This window comes from Thermobia domestica, chromosome 16 (genome assembly GCF_964235325.1).
Source record: "Thermobia domestica chromosome 16, izTheDome1.hap1.1, whole genome shotgun sequence".
Taxonomy (NCBI): domain Eukaryota; kingdom Metazoa; phylum Arthropoda; class Insecta; order Zygentoma; family Lepismatidae; genus Thermobia; species Thermobia domestica.
Genome location: NC_137469.1, coordinates 188,357,362 through 188,368,113, shown reverse-complemented (window position 1 = coordinate 188,368,113; position 10,752 = coordinate 188,357,362).

Below are 10,752 nucleotides of genomic sequence, written 5' to 3'. Positions count from 1 at the left end.
ATTGTTCTGTTTTCCTGAAACTTTCTAACATAATGTAAAATGATGGAATATATTTTATATATTAATATATCTTTATAAATATCTTATGATAAAATGGAATTACTAAAGAGAAACGGTGAATTCACTCCAGCAGGAAAATACTCAATTTTGATTTCATCAGTTCTAGCTAAGATAATAATAAATATACAAGTTAGCCAAATATTAGAATGCATCTACTTCTTACGTTTTCTTTGCTAGAGCTACAATAAAATGTATTTTCTTGTAACTTTTAAAATGGAATTTCCAAATAAAATCTCACAAGAGAAGGATTATTTGTTTACATCCAGCTGTTGCAGTTGTTTACTATCATTACAAGGATTCGTAATTTTAAATTTGAAAAATAAACTGTAGATTGATGATATCGCCACAAAAAGTACAGTGAGATATTCAGGTTATCAGCATACAATGTGAAAACGTTTAGTAAATGATCTGAATCTGAGTGAAACAAACGTGTTTTCTTTAAGAGCAAAAGTAATGAATAACTGACATAGTATTCTTTTATATCCATTCAAATATGTATAATATACCTATTTCCGCGCTTGTAAAAAACACGAATTCTCATTCTTTAGTTTGTGACTAAGAAATTTGAATTTTGAATATTATAGAAATTTCATCTTTCTCCTCTTTACAACATACTAATTTTATAATGCTGTCATGTTTTCTGTTTTCCATTTTGTGACTAGTTTCGTTCTTCTAACTTCAGATAGCATTTGAATACCTTCTTCGTGGCAATGAAACGTATGGAACTCCGTGTCTATACTTAAGACACACAGCACTAAAAGTCATTGCTGAATCTTTGCATCCCTGACAAGAGAAAACATATATATATATATATATATATATATATATATATATATATATATATATATATATATATATAATTTCCCGTATCCGTTTCTAGGTACAATAGCTTGGCCTGTAAGTGAATCACCTTCACTCGTTTATATATATCATTACTTTGATATAGATTTCGTCTCGTATTACAAGCATAATATTTTATTCTTTACATTCTGTTACAGTGGAATGACTGTTGAGGAAAAGTGGCAACCTCCTAGGAGAACAGAAAAATATATTAGTATAAAAAATCCAATAAAAAATTCTAAGGTATGCTATATTTTCTAAATAAACTAATTTAGTTCTTATCCTTACACTGATAAACAATAGCACTGTTCTGAAAGTTTGAACATTTTGTTCCTCCCTGCAAATATTTTGGCTGATTCCTATAGATTTCGAGCTCCTCCTGTAGAATCAGAAAACAGTTTTGCTCCATCAACCATCAATTTTGAGAGAGAATCGTTTAATTTTAGCAAGTTTTCCATAGTATTTAAATATGTTTGATAGATACATCTTTATCAGAACTAGGAAAAATCAAGGAAATTTAGAACTCCATTTCCATCTGAAAGTTAAATTTTAATAAATGTACATCTCTAGAAGGAAATAGGATAGTTTAACCCTAGAACGGTCGGGCGGGAAAAAGTTCCATAAACAGTCGGGCTGGGTCCGAGAGACCCAAAAAAATCAAACTGCATAATTAATTTGTAACCGACATTTTTATAAATAAAAACACTTTTATGTAATTACAGTATTCCCAAATGTTATAGATAAGTAATATTGTCAAGGATACTTATAAACTTGTTTAACATAAATTAAGGCACCACCTATGTTGAAATATACTGAATGTCAGGGGGTATTTTTTTTTTAATTTTTCATTGTTTGCATGATAGTTATCTAATGGCGGAGTGAGTGGAGTTTTCACAGGAGCGGCAACAGATAACCATTCTTCATTCTTATCATCTTCCTCACCACACTCACTGTTACTATCATGATCAATAAATAATTCAAAACTAGGATCTGTATCGGAATCATCCAGTTCATTTTCATCACCATATAAACTGAGATGTTGATCGTATATACACACCCAAAACATGTCGAATAGGTAATCACAATAAAAAAGTAAACTTCCTAGAACATTCTTTACACTAGCAAAATGGTTACGCGAATGGTCGGGCTGGGTCTGACAGACCCACGCGAGGTTCAGAGCTCTATTAAAAGCAAACTACCAATAAATCGATCCGGTTTGCAACACTAGTGTCTCCTATCTGGCGTTTCGGAAACGTATAGTAAGTTACAACTCTAACCGTTAACTTTAAGTTGAAAATTTTATTTAAAATATAAGTAGATTGGTCACACATACCCGGCGCGACCGTTCTAGGGTTAAGATAAAATTTGTACAAAAAAATATTCTACAGTATATGATTTGTCTCAATAGCATCACATGGATCAATTGGAACGCAGTGGTTCAGTGTATTTGATTTCACAGATAGGCGTTCCAAAACGCTTAGAAAGTAATTCTGCGTTCTTAATTTCTCGTCTTCTGTGTCATGTATTGCTCGGAGGTGTGTCACACAGGATTGTCCAACAGCCTTCAGTTAACATATTAGGGGAACATTTACCGCTGTATCGCTTCTCCATTTCGGCTAGGTCTTGATAGAATTTCTCACCAATGTCGTCCGATACAGCGCCAATATTTTCTGGAAGAAACTCCAAATGGAAATGCAGTAAATGAAGCTATAACGACATGTTGCAGCCCAAAATCCTGTAAGAGGAAATAAGCTCTTCCACTGTTTCTACATACTTTTCCGATTTCTTGTTTTCCAGAAAATTCTTGCATACATTTTCAAACCCATTCCATGCTCCTCGTTCCACACCATTAAGTATGCGCTTGAAATTAGGATCTTTAAATACCTGCCTCATCTGTGGAGGAATAGCTTTGTTTTCGTGGCATTAATTGTGAGTTGCCATTTACTATACCAGCGGAGGAAATTGTCTGCAGAGATGTGTTTATCGATTATTTAGTCGATTCGAAGGCGAAGAAGGCAGTGTCGTCGGCGTATTGAAAAAGATGGACTTTATCTGGAAGTGGATGCATATCGGCAGCATAGAAAATGTAGAGAAGTGGTGACAAAGCCGATCCTTGAGGTACTCCGGAAAGCAAGAAAATAGGGTTTAATGGACAGTTATTTATGGAAATATGGAAGAGACGGCTCACTAAGAAGTTGTAAACCAGACGAATATATGTGACTGGAAAACGGAACTGTATTAGTTTATAGATAAGTGCTAAGTGCTAAACTTTGTCAAACACTTTTTCTAGATCAAACAGTACAAGACAAGATGGTTTGACGTAATTATAATGGTTTGTAACCATTGTGGATAAGCGAAGCAGTTGATCATTGATCGAATAGTCTGGTCGAAATCGTGTTTGGTGGATGGGAACAAGATGGCGGTTTTCGATGTATGTATGTAAACGTCGGACAAGAATGCGTTCTAAGATTTTACTGCAGGTGGACGTTAATTGTATCGGGCGATAAGATGATACGCTTTAAGGTTGTTTATGCGGTTTTGGAAACATTAACGTCTTAGAAGTCTTCGATTGGAGAGGATAATAGCCTGCTCGAAGGATGGAGGTAAAGATGCTGGCAAGTAGAGTAAGCAATGGAAGCGGACTTTCTTTGATATGTCGATAAGTGATATTATCGAATTCTGGTGCACTATTACGTTTATTTCAGACGGTTATTGGTTCTGTTAGAGGTTGATTATATGGAAGAGTATGGAGAACATGAGGCTGTAAAGAAGAAGATGAAGTTCTGGTGGATGGCGATAATTAGGCGTAGAAACATTTGGTGTGAATATTGTTTGAAGACATTAAGAAAAGCGTTCACTTTATCTGTATCTGTTTGAATTCGAGATTCCCGTTGTAATATTGGGTAAGTTGTTTTGGTGTACTTTCCACAAAGAGTGTTAAAACGTTTCCAATACTTCGTCGGGTGATTGACATCAGAGAAAGAATTACATGTTTTAACCCAACAGCGTAGTTTGTAAGCACATATTGTGTTTTTGACCATCCGCTGAAGTTGCTGATAATGACGAAGTGATTCAGGATTGCCAGTCCTTTTAAAATCTCGATAAAACTGTCTAGAGGGAGTAATGAATGTGAGATATTGCGGAGGTAATGTAGGGCGGTATGGTGTGCAGGTAGAAACTGGTATGAATATGAATAGAGAACTTGCCTCCTGAATTGTGGTGGTGATATTGTCTATGAGAGCATATAGTTCGTATTCTGTAGTGGGTGGTTGTAATGGCGAGTAATAAGTTATAACTACATAACCTGAAAATCATACAGCCACCAGCAAAAGTATCTCCCCTAAAGTACACTAATTTCATTACTTGGGGTCCAGATAATTTGCAGTTCTTAAAACGTAGCCGGCATAACCGTGGGACTTAAAACAAAGATTTCATTTCATTTTTTACGTTTTTACAAAAAAATATCTGACCACAGTCAATTCTTTCCTGTTTCGGTTAGGACAGACCATTTTGTTATAGGAAGCATTAGTATTAGGAAGCAGTGATGAAACTGGTTACGAATTTTGTGACCTGGAAGCAATCACACTCGTGTCCCGGTATGACCGGGACACACCTTTAGACGACCAAATGTCGTTGTACACACGGTGAATTTATATGATGCTGTTAGTAAATGTTATACAGTTTCTGCTTGTCGTGCCCAGTCCGTACGCTTTTGGCTCTTGTAGTCTTATGTTCTATTCCCGTTAGAAATTAATTAAAATTTTACTTTAACTAGAATTTAGCCTAAAGGACTTGAACGTTAAGAAACGTGTATGGGAAAAATTTTAAATTCTATACATGCAAAAGTCAGGTGCAAGGGCTTTGTAAGTCGAAAGAAAATCTCAGGAGAACTGAAACTGAACAATGTTTAATATTCACGGTTTTACTACTAATTTACTACTAACGCGACACATTAAATTCAATGTAATATTCATATTACACACAGTGGCGGATGTAGGAGATAGAAACTGGGCGACAGCCAGTACCTACACTATGTAGGCATATATAAACTTTATAAATATATAAATAATAGCTTAAATTATTTTGTGACTGAAAAATACTGGGGTCCTAGGCTCCCCGGACCTGGCCTAGATCTGCCACTGATTACACACAAAATTCGCTACTTGACTGTTGATGACATAGAAAATGCTAGGTATTGTTAAACATTAAACACAACACCTCATTTTTCTATCAATATATAAATTAAATAAATAAATAACAAAACAGTAACAATACTATTAATTTATATCTGCATAGTATAAAAATGAAAAATACGTTGTATATCATAACGAAAAATGGCTGAACCGTTTGAAATGAATTTTATTAACATAGTTAGCAGTTACCTCGGAGTAGCTCGGGAGAGTATTCCCAGAAGTAGTAATTAAATTCATGGTTCTGATTGGTTGGCGTTATCCGTATCTTGCCACGTAGTCTAAATTTAAGTATATAACAGAACTCAGACGATTGTTATTGCCGAGTCTCGTGGCCGTGCACGCTAGCCTGTAGGTTGGTAACGAAAATCTCTTTTGGCGTAGGTTCAAACCTTGTCCAATAAAAACCTTTTTTCTATTTTTTAATCGTTCATAACACTTTTCCTCCTCCTTCTCCTCCTCCTACTTCTAGTAGTACTGGTACTACCATTGCGAAAAACTGAGTCAGCCGGGTAAAAGGGTAAAATATTTCGAACCCTGTTCACATGAGTTAACTTCTAGAAGAGACTTGCTGCTTTCAGTGAGATCTGTGAGCAAGTGACTCCTCTCAAACAAATCTCTTGTCTGCTGAAAAGCAATTTTCGTTTAGATACTAAGTTTAGAGCCTTCAGACAGAGAAGAAAAACAATACTTGAATTTCTTTTTTGACGAAAACAAGAAAAATAATTATTACACAGTAGTTTACAAGTGCCAGGGCACTTATTATAATTAATTTAGACGTCTAAATGCCCATGATCTACTCACAACTAATTAGGTGTGAATAGTGAAGATTGATTTTGGAAATTCAAGATTTAATTATTGATCTAATACTATGTAACGAAACGAAAATTTTTAATATCGCACGATTATGTCCTAAAGGCTAAGAAAACGGACGAAGGGTGAAGAAAATAAATAATGAAAGAAAGTGATGAATGAATTGGAAGGAAACAAGATCCCTTAGACACCAACGGACACGATACTGTTCAACACAAACTTCTTGGCATAAACTGAAATCGAATGTATGACTTTAAAACCAGAGTTGAGAACTCTATCATGAGCCACTATATCCCAATTATGGCAGGGAAAGTCGCTCCCAGGTCTGACTTCAATTGCTTGGTTAGTGGGTTGATTTGGAATTAATCTCTTGTTCAACGCCGAGAATATTTAAGACGTGGACCTACATATTAACTTGAAATACAAACCAGATAAGCTTCCATCAGGAATCGATACCAGATCTCTCGTGCCGAAGATGAGTACGCTAAGTATATAGTTACGAGAGAAATCACCTCGGTCATAACGTAAACTTCGGGATTTTTCTAGTGTTTTCACGTGAATGAGATTTCGGTCTCTCTCGTCTCGTGAAGAGTACATTCAGCTTGTTATTCAAAAAGATTTACCTATTTCTACTGGACGAGGTCGCCTTGTCTAGTTTCCTCGCCAATACTACTTTCTGCACACAAAAGAATAAATAGTATGTGTATGAGTTCAATATGGCGCTTTTATTACTCGTCATACATTTCAATTAAAACATCATAGTTGTACCATCTCTATTATCGTAATTGTGAATGTGGGGATGCGCACAAGTCGAGTCGAGTCGAGTTAAGATTTAATTTTGCCTATTCTCGTCTCGAGAAAACGTCGTCTCGACTCATGTCCCAACTCGAAAATATGTTTCTGGCTTCACTCATCTCTCGACTCGACAGTTTCTGTTTTGACTTGACTCCAATTCGGGACGAGACGTCTTGCAATTCGAGTCGAGACAAAATGTACGTGTTAAATATACGCACACATCAGCCAGAACATTGTGACTACCTAGCTAATTGTCAGTATATAAACCATAGGCACGGATAACAACGGCGGCGCGTCTTAGCATGGGAGCAATGATCCTTGGTAGGTCGCTGGAGAGAGTTGGCACCACATATGCATATACAGGTTACCTAATTCCCGTAAATTCCGGGGAGGGGGGCGATGTGCTCTGACATTGCGTTCAATCACATCCCAGATGTGTTCGATTGGGTTCTGGTCCGGCGAGTTGGCGAGACAGCACAATCACTTGGAACCCGCCCTTGTGCTCTTCGAACCACTCCATCACACTCTTGCCCTTGTGACATGCTGCATTATCTTGTCAAAAACTGCTACTACTGTTGGGAAACATGGTCGTCGTGAACGGGTTTACGTAAATCTGGAAGCAGTGTGCGATACGCCTGGGCCGTCATAGTGTTTTGCTCCAACTCCACTAGACACATGGATGCTCACGTGAATGTTCCCCACGGCAAAGTTAAGCCGCCGCCAGCTTGTCTCCGTCACGCAGTACAGGTGTCAAGGTATCAAAAATTATAGAAAGATTTTCGAGATATCCGAGTCGAGTCGAGATTTTTACGAGCAGTCTCGACTCGGCTCGAATTTTCCAAAGTGTCTCGCCTCGAATTCCAATCGAGTCGAGTCGAGATTTCTTGACATGTATCGACCCGTGCGCATCACTATGGGTATAGGTTAAATATCCTAATCATCTATTGCGTAATTGCTGCTTGTGAAATTTTCAGCAATTTTGTTTCAAGCGTTTTATTCAACAAGTTTCATTATTTCCGTTTGTGAAGGGGAATTTGGACCACAAATTCTTTATAAGTGAGATGAATTCTCGATGGAAGTAGTAGAAAAAGAAAGAAAAAGAAAAGGAAGAACGGGATATTGAATATATGCTGGCCACACAATAAACGATAAAATATTATTTTGCAACATTTCACATGGAGAATGTCCCAGATGTCTTCATCTTACATTAAATAATCAAGAATCAGATCTCATAAAACGCTACAACAAAATTGTTGATTGAAAGTGTTGCGAAGCAAGATATATTATTTCATCCACTGTGTGTTCGATGGGGACACTCGGTCGAAAAAGTGTAACGGCTTCTTCAGGCCAGCCATTCTGAGTGAGATTTTTCATCTCTTACGAGGCAAATGCCGGGGTGATATAGTCGCTTTCAATACATAAGGGTATAACTACCATTTTCATAAGTTTACAGGAGAAGCGAAATAAGATTTTCTGGTATGTTGAAGTGAATATAATTTTGACTATTTTCAGGAACACTTTTAGATATTATTAGGAAGAGGAAGAGAAACTGGTTGCGACATTGCCTAAGAAGAGATTGTATCATGAGGGACGTCCTAGAGGGTATGGTGGCGGGAAAGAGAGGGAGGGGGCGAAGGAGACTACAATTAATGGATGATATTAAAACAGAAAGATTGCAAAGTTTTAACTTACACACTTATGCTGTGAACATATATATGTTAAATTCTAGTTCTAAAATAACAATAATGGTGTATGTTTTAGTAACTTTATTTTTCACATATTTTACAGTTTTATACATAATGAACATTGATACTGCAGTTAATGATTTTTTCTTGTTATAATTATAAGTGTTTAGTATGTTGTATATAATATTTTTGTATGAAAATGTAACTCTCGCTAAAGAATATAAAAAAAAATATTTTAGGTAAGCATTATGCCTGTATTGACACAAAGGAAAGTCCGTTTAACAATGGACCTCAACAAAATCTTCGACATTTTCATCACTTTGTAGATTTCGGAAGTATGCGTGTTAGCTTGCAGTATTACTACTATATCGCACAAATTTTCCAAGTCTTTGTTCTTTTGCTTCGAAATAGGTCGAACAGAAGAATACCGGAGTAAGAGTGTAGGCCGATTTAGTTTACAGCTTCTCGGGGAACATTTGCCTACCGAAAATCTGGAAAAATCATCTCTCATTTGGGTTTTCAACAAAACTGTCCCCAACTCGTCTTGACTGAATCTTATGCATCTCAATTTTTGCCATCCAATTCCATTTCCTTTTTGATCTTTGCTGCATGGTAGAAAAGTTTTTCGTGCTTCCTCAAAGTCAAATAAATCATCTATTGTCATCGAGTGTACCTCGTATGGAAACGACTTTTTGCGCGAGCAACAGTTAACCACTCTGTTGGAACGTACATATCCACATTTTTTCGCATCCTTAATGGTACTACGCAAGGAATCAACTTCCATTTCCGTATGTCCTGGCTCAAGAAATTTATTAGCAATCGTTTTTATATGAGTACTACTCAGTGCATATATACACATTGATGTAAATTTCTTCTTTAAATTTTGCTCTCCGCAGCAGTCGGAATACATACTCACATGTTCAACTTCTGTTGATAATTCGCGTAAGGATTTAAGAACACATGATGCTATTTTATCTGGACACCCCTTTGCCTTTGTTTCGTCCCAAAAATAACTGTAACCTTCATGAGTAGCAACATCGTAAATAGTAAGATTGTAAACGTTTAGTTTCATCGCGTAACACAAAACTTCTGCTTTGCAGGACGGCGTTGTTTACACTTTCTGAATATCAAAACAAATCACCTTATGAGTTTTGTCTTTCAATGCATTCTCCTTGTCTAGTCTCTTTTCTTCCCTGCCTTCATTCTTTTTTTGTTTGTTTGTTTGTGCTTCTCGTAATTTTGAAGTTCCGCTCTTTTTCATCTTCGGACAACTTACTGAACTTGACACATACTTTATTGAAACTGTGAGAGATTATTGAGCCTTTATCCTACTGTACAGCAGTTCTACTCTCAACATCTTAAAAGCATATTATATATATTCTTTATTAGTACTAATTAAGCGTAATGAGACTCCTTTGTTATAAAGATCCTAAAGAGTGTTCTTTATCGATAAACCCTTGCTATTATATTTCTAATTTAAAATAGTCATCAGTAGAAAAAATATTAAATTAAGGAAAATATACTATACTTTTTTCAGGCAAATACTCGGGATCCCCATCACTGTCATCTTCCAGCTCTGTACACTCTGAAGCACTATCATCGTCATTTAATGTCAGTAGCCTGCAAATATCTTCTTTAGCAAAAATTTTGCTTCGCTTGTTCATTTTTATGACTTCCTTGCTCTCCTGCTTTTGACACAATAACTGTGTTCCTTCCTTTCTATTCAGTGCTTTTGAACTCTTTCTCAAAACAAAAGAAAAAACTTCTCTGTACGTCACTAACTAAGTCTCTTGTAACAACCAAGCCCCTAAGCAACTCCAAATCAACAATTGTAAACAATCCTTGGGGCCGTTTACATACAAAAAGACCAAAAAATTGCTGTACTAATTGTGGCGTATTAGCGCCAGGCCATATTACTGTGTACTCAGATCGTTTAATAAAGAAGGGTGTATGTGTCATTTAAGTCCTTATGCTTTGAACAACTTGCTTTTATATCTCTTAACACCCTTATGAAAATCATCCCCCACAGCTGAACGGTTCGCTGTACAACCACAGAAACTTCCCAGGAGCTAGACACTATTGAAATCTATCGGAAGAATTGAAAATCTCAAAATCTTAAAAAATATAAGTTACGCCCTTATGTATTGAAAGCAACGATATCTAACATACATATGCCAGGCCGCTTCCTTCTCTTCCCATTCCTTTCTTCCTTCCCGCTTTCCCAGAAGTGTATGCTCTCCGAGAGACGTCAGTCTTCATATGTGACGGGCTAAAGGCCATAGGTGCTAGTAATGTCCAAAAATATGTATAAATAAATACAATCATCCACTATGTTGCCATCCTTATTACTTGCTGGAATTTTCACTGCT